The 10,645-nt window shown below is 36.6% G+C and overlaps 1 long non-coding RNA gene across 3 annotated transcripts in view; it reads right to left on the bottom strand.

Annotated features, from left to right (window-relative positions):
• The window catches only part of LOC308642879, a 61,186-nt gene extending 55,249 nt beyond the window's left edge, over window positions 1-5,937 (bottom strand). For all 3 annotated transcript variants that reach the window (XR_014020659.1, XR_014020660.1, XR_014020661.1), the window contains exons 1-2: window positions 5,884-5,937; window positions 4,232-4,318 (exon numbers count right to left, since the gene is read on the bottom strand). This is a non-coding gene — a long non-coding RNA (uncharacterized lncRNA). The remainder of the gene's footprint in view (window positions 1-4,231; window positions 4,319-5,883) is intronic.
• Window positions 5,938-10,645: the final 4,708 nt, after the last annotated feature.

A 10,645-nucleotide genomic window follows, 5' to 3' on the forward strand; every position in this document is an offset into this window, starting at 1 on the left:
TAGTGTTTTGCTCAAAATGCTTTGCAATGCTGGTTTTCTGGCTGCAAATTCTTTTAACTTTTGTTTATCATGAAAGATTTTTATTTTGTTGTCATACCTGAAGCTTAATTTTGCTGGATACAGAATTCTTGGTTGGCATCCATTGTCTTTCAGTGTTTGAAATACATTGTTCCATGACCTTCTTGCTTTCAGTGTCTGTGATAAAAAATCTGTTGTTAACCTTATTGGTTTACCTCTGAATGTAATCTCTCTCCTTTCTCTTGTAGCTTTTAATATTTTCTCTTTGTTCTGTATATTGGACATCTTCATAACAATGTGTCTTGGTGTTGGTCTACGGTGATTTTGTGTGCTCGGTGTCCTGTATGCATCTTCAATTTGTATATCTGTTTCCTTTTTTATTTCTGGAAAGTTTTCTGTAATTATTTCATTCAGCAGGTTACTCATTCCCTTGGTTTGAATCTCTGTACCTTCTTCTATCCTGATGACTCGTAAGTTTGTTTTTTTATGTTATCCCATAACTCTTGGATGTTTTTCTCGTGATTTTTTACCAGCCTTTCTGAGTTGGCTAGACTCTTTTCAAGATGATATATTTTGTCTTCATTATCTGACGTTCTGGCTTCTACTTGCTCCACTCTGTTAGTGATACTCTCAATTGAGTTTTTAATTTGGTTTATCATTCCTTCATTTCTAGAATTATTGTTTGATTATTTTTTATAATCTCTATCTCCTGATAAAGATGCTTAACTTCTTCTTTTATCTGTTTATGTAATTCTTTCTCAATGTGTTCTTTCGCTGCTTGAATTTTCTGTCTTGTATCCTCTTTAAGGTTCCATTCCATCTGTCTAAGGTGTTCCTTGAGTTCTTTATATGACCATTTTTATGATTACTCTAGGTCCTCCTGAATATTTAGGCTGTCCTGCATTGTTTGTAGTCCTTTTCTTCCTTGCTTTTTGAAGCTGCTCATGTTACTTCTTGTTCTGTTTGACTGCTGAGTTACTGTTTACTCCTATAAATTTATTTGATGCTTGGGAGGAAAGGTATTAGAAGGGAAGGGAAGAAGTCACTAAAGAGAATGAGAGTAAGAAGGTAGAATTCAAGGAAGGGGGGATAAGATAATTGAAAAGAAATGAAAAGACAAAAGAAGAAAAAAAATAGGAAATAAAAAAAGAAAAAAAAATTTAAAAAAATAATAAAAAAAATTAAAATTAAAATTAGAAGAAAAAAAATTTAAAAAAAAATTTTGTAAAAAAAAAAAATTAAAAAAAACAAGAAAGAGAAATGAAAGAAAAACCCAAATCAAAAAAAAAAAGAGAAAAGAAAACACACACACACACACACACACACACACACAAAAAAAAAAAACTAATAAATGCAGTCTTAGAGTTTGATTAACTTCTCTTCCAGTAGGTGGCGCTGTGCCCACCAGGCCAAGTTTCTCCTGTCAATACGCGGGAACCAATCACTGTGCAGCAGCTCCTCCCAGACTGGGCGATTCTCCAATCCTGAGTGCCTAGAGCCTCCTCTTGTGTCTAGTCACTTCCCACTTTTCCTCTAGCCATGCCCCTCTCACGAGTGCCGCTCACCACAATACTGGCTACACGCCATGTCTGTTGCTCCCGGAAGCCCTGTTTTCATGAACGACTGGGCATACTCTTCCAGTTTGCCATTCCCTCAGACCCTAAGTTTGTAGAGCTTGGAGCTGAGAATCCTCAGCGAATTTTACTTGCCCTCCTGTAGCCACGTCCCCGGTAGCTGGTGCAAGAGACCTCAGCTGTCAGCACTGGTGGGAGTGGTAGTTCCGCGCCGCGGGTCCCTCGCCACCTCTGATTCCCTCCATCTGGCTATGCGCTCACGCGAGAGCTGGGAGGGTCCCTTACGGGAGAGCTGGGGGGGACCCTTAAGGTTTCCCTGATGTGTGGAGAGGGAAGGCTAGGGAATTACACACCTGTAGCCGCAGGTTTCAATGAAGTTATCTCCTCCGCTGCAGTCTGATGACGTCAGTTCTCTGCCATGGTGGTATCTCTTGCAAATGGCGACAGTTCGTTTCCCTTTGCCGGACGACCAATGCAACGGGTGGGTCCTTACTGTCTCTCCCGAGCCCCGTTTCAAACCTGTGGCCACTACCTATGAAGGCTCGGTAGGCATTTACCTCCGTAGGATGAGAAGGGCTGACCAGTTGTTTCAGCTGGATGGATTAGTGCTGAGTCACAGCTGTTTGTCTGCGGGAAGCAGGCGAATGGGAGCTTGAATTCAGCCAATCCGGGCTCAGTGTGTGTTCTGAGAGGCCCAGACTGTTCGCCCCAGATCCACGTCAGCTCAGCATTGCCTAGTGATCCTGAGCAAATAGATTTAGGTTGCTTATGACTCCCTATGCCTGCACAGCTGAAGAGGTCAGAGACTTGATCTCTCCGCGCCTGCCGCCATGTTGGAATCCTCTGGTTTCAGTTTTCATGACTTCTGAACCCATTATTCATTTAGTTTTCTTTTCAGCTCTGAGTTGGTAATAGTTTGTAAAGCGTGAGGGGCAGCCAGGAAGCTTCATCAGAGAAATCAAAATTAATGTCCTTTGGGAAAATTGGGCTCGAGCCCTGGTCACTTTACTGGACAAGTCGAAGGCAAGGAAGGAAAAAAGGTTTACCAGCAGTAGCCAATGGTCAATTTGTTTAACCTCTCTACACCTGGAAAACACTCCACTTTGAGCCACTTGGATGCAGGTGCTCCTTCTTAAGGGCCAGGAAGTCCTGGTAGAGAGCACACCTCTGGCACCTCACCAGCAGCGAGCAAAGTCCTTCCTGCAGCTCGTGGGGATCCGGGCGTCCAAGCGGGATCCCGGACGCAAAGACAGGAGCTTCCTCTTAATGCCACAGTGTCTGGGGTGCTAAGGGGACAGCTACCAGCCGAGCAGGGTCCACCTAGGGCGCCCGGGATCGGACCGCACCCACAGGGGGTCTTGGGGGCCTCTGGCTCCAGCCCAAGTAGTGAGGGGCGAAGCGGGGAGGCAAACAGACGCGGGACACGTCTCGAGTGTGGGAGCGGACGCCAGGGTACGTAGCGACTGAGAGGCTGGGCGAACCTCGCAGGCCCGGAGCGGTGGGCGGTGAAGACCTATTTAATTTATTTAAACCACAGTGTTCTCGTTTTTTAGTACTAATAATCCCTTGTCCACTTCAAAGATTAAAAGCACAAAAGTTGTTTGGGGAAGTGGAGGAGCAATACAGGTAAATGACATTATGCTGTAACTTATATAAATCTAAATACACAAGTATCAAAAAGGGTTAAATTTAAATTACAAGCATATTTCACTATGGAAACATTATTAGATATTATGAGATGGAAAAAAGGAAAATAAACCAGATAAATAAATAATAAAAAACAATAGCAAATATTGAGATGTGTTTTGCTGTTATGACAAGAAATAGTCATGCTAATATGTGGATACATTTTTCAAAGTTGTGTATGAATCAGGTATGTGAGTATAGGTGTGAAGAGAACAAAAAAAAATTTAAAAAGTTATAAGATCATATTAGATAAATTTACAGCATTTAATTATTGTGTTAAATCAGTCCTAGTCATAGCTATTCTACCCATATCAAATTACTAAATGTTATCCTTTAACAACAAATATTTGAATAATTGTTTAAGTGAGTTTATGCTGTAAAGGGTTAATTAAAATATTCTGTACTTCATATTGTATATTTGTCACAAGCTGAATTGATATAATTAGTATTATTCAGGGGGAATTAAAACTAGAAGCCCTTTTGGTGTATTCCACTTTCATCCATGTATTTCATGTCCCTTTCCAATGTTTTCTCCATTTATTTCTCCTTCTAATTGATTTAGTTGTAATCAATAGCTCAATGCTTGAATCTCTAAGGATGTGGAAAGAGTAAATAAATAGCTACAAATATTAAGATAAGAAATCTTTTTTATAAAATGATTTGAAAACTAAGTGACTAATTTCTGAAAAGCCATTTTCTATTAAGTAGAAGCAGAAAATTTATACACTTAGCTCTAATTATACCTATGCATTTCATGACAGAGTTGTACAGGTAAATAGTCTATTTGCTTGAAAAGGGCAAGTTAAAACTCCATTATTCTATTTAATGAAGAGACAGTTTATTGGCAAGTCATTTTAATACAAGTATTATTTTTGGCTGAAAGTAGAATAAGTGGCTTCCTATTTTAACAATTGTTTCAATTACATGACAAGTTCTTATTTGCTAGTTCTTACCTGATGCAACAAAACTACCTAATTCTTCAAGGGAGGTACTTGGAAAGCATGGAGTGTTTTGAGAGTATCTCTTAGTCTTTGCTTTATCTATGAAAAAAATCACAAAGTTAATAATTCATTTGAAAGTTAGAAGTAAATAAAATATCCACTTTTAAAAAGCTTTCTCTACTGTTTCCTATATTTCCTACTTTATACTCTTCACTGTCAATGTAATTTTCCTTTGGTTTTCTTTTTCTCACCATCAGTTTTATAGGTATGCTCCATAACTCATAGGCACATTCACAGATTTGGGAAAGGGAATCCCTAAGATGGGGTAAAACTATAAGCAGAGTCTGGATAAACCAGTGTTCTGCATTCATTGATGCTACAGCAAGCAAGTTACACGGGAGGGGTACTTTTGAGTACTAGGTGACTCATATGACCACTGATGTTGAAATTTCATACATCACACTGGATCTTTCATTATATTTCTATCACAGGTTCATAAATTCTTACAGTGGCACTATTTTTATAGCATGAACTCATGGGCATAACTATTCCCTCTATATCCTGTTTATCTCTGTGCTGTCCACTCCTGAGTTCATGGAAAATATTGGTAATCATTTGACCATTTTTTTTCTCAGACTGCCTTTAACACAACACAGTTCTCCAGACAGCTTCTAAACAATCAGAATTGGCATGCATAATGAAAACCAATTGCCATATCTTCCACGTGTCCCACCTCCATAAGGAATGTTTACTAAAGCATTAGGGCTTGTAGATTATTAACAAATTTCCAATATAAAAATTCCAATAGCATATTAAAATTGAAGAAAACCATTAGTCCAATTTCCTCACATTTTGGTGAAATTTGAAGTCTAGAGAGGTAATTTACTTAAACTCATTTATTTTGAATAGTCCATTAAAATACCATGTTACATTTTCATCACTGTATAAAGTACTTGAGATAATCAAATTAAATTGAAACAGTTTTGTTTTAAAGATTCTAGTCCATGGTCAGTTGGCCCATTGTTTTGGGGACTATAGAAGGAAGCAGATCATGGCAAAACATGTGTAACAAAGCAAAGGCTTTCACCTCATTGCCAGGATGTTGGTGAAAAAAAGAAAGATGAGACTGGATTCCCATAATCCACTTTAACGGCATGCTTTAATAACCTAAAATCTCTTACATTGCCCTATCAAATTTCCCACCACTTCCAAACTGGAGCATTCTACCCTTGCCCGCCCTCCCAACAATTATTCCTATACCTCTCACAATGCAAAATGCTTACTTCATCTCTAACAGTAACCCAAACATTAACTGCAGCAGTGCTCAAAAGCCTAAGTATAAAGGCCTTTCAGACTCATGGAAAACTCTTAACTGTGTGCTTCTATAAAAAATCACAAGAGGGGCTGGAGATGTGGCTCAAGTGGTAGCGCGCTCGCCTGGCATGCGTGCGGCCCGGGTTCGATCCTCAGCACCACATACCAACAAAGATGTTGTGTCCGCCTAAAAATAAATAAATAAATAAAAATTCTCTCTCTCTCTCTCTCTCTCTCTCTCTCTTAAAAAAAAAATCACAAGAAAACGTTACATACTTCCAAGATAAGTGGACATGGACTAAACAGTCTTGTTCCAAATTTAAGGAACAGAATTCAGCCAAAAGACCTACCTAAACCCAGCAGGACAAACATTAAATCCTAAATCTTCACAACTATAATCAGCCCTGCTCACACAGCCTTGCCAAGTGTAGCCCAAATTATCACTCTCCTGGCTTGGCACCAAGTGCTGCCTGTAACTTCCCTTGCAAAGTGATCCAAGTTCCTTCTCCTGGATCTAACTCCTGTTTCTACTGTAGATTTGGCTTCACTTGTACAGTACATGTCACCCTGTTGGGGCTAATTGCATGGATTCCAACCACAACATATGCTGCCTGACCGTCTAGGCATTTTTTTAAAAAATTGATCAAAGGCTCCATGACTCTATAACTCATATATATATATATATATATATATATATATATATATATATATATTTATTTATGTCTGCAAAACCAGAATTGTGTGTTCAATACCAAAATTTGCCCATGGCATGAACTGTGCCTAACCTGCTGACTCTGAGTACCTTGCTGGCTGGACACAGGCGAATCCCTGAGGTGGTCCTGGGCAAGCAGGGCACCATGGTGCTTTCTTCTCAAAAGACTCTACTTTGGAAAGTCTTGGGACAAATTTTCATTTATATATTTCTGAAAGAGTCAGTGATGGTGACCTTGCTGATTCCTTAGAAGGCCCTGAAGTGTCCTTGAAGCACAAAGCTCTTGATTTCTCTGAATAGCACAAATCTTTAATACAAGCACCCTCCTTTGGCTGTGAACTTTTACAATCACTTCTTTCCTGACATGATTGCAGATGTTTTAAATATTTCAACTCTGTTCCTATTTTGTTCCTGATTTATACTATAAATTTGGCTAAGGTAATCAGTAATACCCATTCTGCAGACTGAATGCTATGCTGCCTTGAAATATCCTCCACTACATAAACCAGTCCTTAGACCTATGCAAACCAATATGAAAGACTCTTCCACGTTATTTCAGGTATTAGAAAACCACCCCATTCCTGGTAGCAAATTTTAGTGTTAGTCCACTTTCTGTTACTGTAAAAAAAAAAAAAAATACCTGAAACAATGAACTTGCAAAGGAAAAATCCTCATAGATTCATGGTCCATTGTCCTTGTTGCTTTGGGGTCATGGTAGGCAGCACCTTAAAATGGGGAACACATGGCCAAGCAAACCTCTTCCACTAAAGGCTGGCAAGGGAAATAAAGCAGGATCTCACCTTCCACTTCAAAGTCACAGTCTCAAAGTCTAGAAGATCCCAATCAGGGCCCCAACTCTTAAAGTTTCCACACCTCTCAACAGCGCTGATTTGGAAACCAGGTCTGTAAGGGATAGGCCTTAGGGGACATTCCAGATCCAAAGACAGAACACACTCTCTATCTTTATGCCTCTTTTATTTTTAAATGGTTATTTCTCTCAAGTCTGTTAATCCAAAGTTCTTATTCTAACCAATACATTTATCTTTAAATGTCAAGTCCATGCCATATTTCCTTCAAATTATTTTTTTCCAAATTCTGTTATTATATTCCACTCTTTCACAGTACTTTGTTCCAACTTTTTTGGGTCTATTATATCATATTACATTGTAATTACTGCCATTAGCAATTAACTTTTCCAGATTCATCAAAATAATGAGCATAACTCCAGGACAGAAATTGTTTACATACCTCATCGATTTAATGTAAATATAAAGCATAATGAATTTTTTTCTGTTTTTTTTTTCCTCCTCTGTTTTCATTTCTTATCCAAAAAACTCCTTGCCCCTTCGCATGTTCTATTCTTTCTCATTTCTTCAATTAGTTTCATACTTTAAGGTCTTAAATCCATTTAGAGTTATTTTTTTTAGCTGATGAGAGTCTGGGGTCTATTCTCATTCTTTATGTGAATACCAATTTTCCCAGCATCATTTATTTAAAAAGTATTTCTTTCTCCAAGGTGCATTCTTAGCCCCTTTGTAGAAATTCATTTGGCCAAAAATGATAGGTACACTTCTAGGCTTTCTATTCTGTTCTGTCCATTTGTATATCTGTTGTTATACCAATGCTTCACTGTTCTTAAACAGTACCTATTACACTATCTCACTTCAAAATATACTAGAGTTTGTAGCATATTTTGAAGAGAGGTATTGTTATGACTCCTGTTTTATTCATTTTGCTCAAACAACTTTGGGGTCATTTTGTTTTTGTTTCATTTTGTAGTTCCATACAAATTTTAGGATTTTTTTTTCTATTTCTGTAAGAAGCATTATTGGTATTTTGATGGATTTCACTGAATGTGCAGATGACATTGGCTGTTATGAGAATATTAACAATATTGATTTTTCCATTTCCTTAACTTGAGATGTCTTTCCATTTTTTTATTCTTTTTAATTTCTTTCATAAATGTTTACAATTTTCATTGTAGAGATATTTCATTTCTTAAGTTTAGAATACTGAGGGTAAGAGAAGTCAAATGAGCTGTTAAAATTTACACATTTGATGTAATAGTTATACAAAATATTAGACAAGCCTAATATCTAATAATTGTAGATTGGTTTATTATACTTCTGTAATACATAACATAGTATTCACATAACCATTAAAGTGATATTGCAAAATAGTTAATGATATGGAAAATGTGTATGATACATTGCTATATACATTGTCAAATAGCTAATTTGCTACTGAAATAAACTTTATGATTTTATGAAATAAACTGAAAAATAACAGAATACATTTGCTTAGAATAAAAACCTGAAACAAATTTCATAATCTATTATTATTTTCAGATGGTGTGATTGTGGGTCAGATTTTATTTACCTTATATATTCTTTCTCTCTTTCTCTGTGTGTGTGTGTCTCCCTGTTTTATTTTTGTCCTCATCTTTTGTCTTGTATTGGTGCATTGTAATTACACATAATGGTTTATTAACTTTGACAGAATCTTCCTTGTACTGAATTTGATTTACTCTTCTTTTGGTATATTGGTACCTTCCCATTCCCCCCCCCTTCATTCTTCCACAGGTCATCTTCACTTGTTTATTTTTTTTATTTTGATTGGTGCTTTAAAGATTACCATGAAGGTAAAATTCACTGTGGGGTGGGTGTGTGTGTGTGTGTGTGTGTGTGTGTAAATAAAATCTGACCCATAATCACACCTGAAAATAATAATACATACACACACATACATATATGTATGTATGTGTGTGTATGTATATATATATATATATATATATATGTATGTATTATGCACATAACTAAATTTTTATCAGATTCATTTTCTATTTCCTCCTCTTTCCCATTCCTCTTCCCTCTCTTCTTTGATATTTTATATACCTTTATAACATCTTCCCCACATTTATCCCTCATTTTGCTCTAGCTTCTGTATATGAGAGAAACCATTCAACCCTTGATTTTCTGAGTCTGGTTTATTTCACATAGGATGATGTTCTCCAGTTCCATCCATTTACCAGTGAGTATCATAATTTCATTTTTCTTAATAGCTGAGTAAAATTTCATTGTGTATATATTCTGCATTCTCTTAATCCAGTCACCACTGCTGAGCATATGGACTGGTTCCCTAACTTGGCTCTTGTGAATTGTGCTGCTATAAAGATTGATATAGTTACATTGCTGTAGTACACTGATTTTAAAATCTTTTGGATATGTACAGAGGAGTGGGATAACTAATTTATATGGTGGTTTCATTTTTAGTTTTGTGAGAAATATACATACTTCTTTCCAGGGCTTATACTAATTGCAGTCCCACCAACAATGTGTGAATATACCTTTTCCCCCATATCCTCGCCACCATTTATCATTTGTGTTCTTCATTTCTATTCTGACTGAAGTGAGATAAAATATCAATATAGTTTTGATTAGTATTTACATGATTGCTAGCGATGTGGAACTTTAGTACATTTTTGATCTTTATGTTTGTTCTTTTGGGAAGTCTATTTCTTTTTCCCACTTATTATTGGGGTATGCGTTTTTCTGGTCTCAAGTTTGAGTTATTTTTTATTTGTTCTAGCCATTATCCTCTGTCAGAGGAAAAGATGGAAAAGATTTTTTCCTATTTTGTAGCTTTTATTTTCATGCTTTTAAGCATTTGCTTTGTAGAAGCTTTTCAATTTGATGTAATCCCATTTATTGATTCTTTGTTTAATTTCTTGAGTTTAGATGTTTCATTAAGGAAGCCAATGCTTGCACAATTATATTTGGGGTGTTGAGCCTATGTTTACTTCTAGAAGTTTCAAAATTTCTGATCTAATCCCTAGGTCTTTTGTTCATTTTCATATTCCTCTACATATAAATATACATTTGAGGTAAACATCCCTTGTTTCTTTATTCCAACATATGTTTTTGGCAACTTTGTGAAGTATTAGATCAGTAAAAGTACGTGAGTTTGTCTCTGTGTCTTTGGTCTTTGTCTGATTTATGCCAACATCATGCATTTTTAAAAATACACGTAGCCCTGTCAGTATTATAATTTGAGATGTGGTGCTGTGAAGCCTCCTGAATCACTCTTTTTGTCAGAACTGTTTTGGGTATTCTAGCCTCTTTCTTCCAAATAACTTTTAGGATTTTTCTCGTTCTAGGAAGAATGTCATTAGTGTTTTGATGAGGATTACATTGAATCATTACAGTGCATTTGATAATATGGCCATTTTGACATATAAATTCTGCCCATCCAAGAACATAGGAGGTCTTTCCTCCTTCTAAAGTCTTCTTTAATTTCTTAAGTGTTTTATAATGTTCATTATATAACTTTTTCTTGGGATTTTTCATGGATAGCCACAAAAATATTAAGGTAAGTTTCTTCTATCTCTAGTTTCTTCAGAT

This window comes from Spermophilus citellus, assembly GCF_964194105.1.
Source record: "Spermophilus citellus genome assembly, chromosome: 2".
Classification (NCBI taxonomy): domain Eukaryota; kingdom Metazoa; phylum Chordata; class Mammalia; order Rodentia; family Sciuridae; genus Spermophilus; species Spermophilus citellus.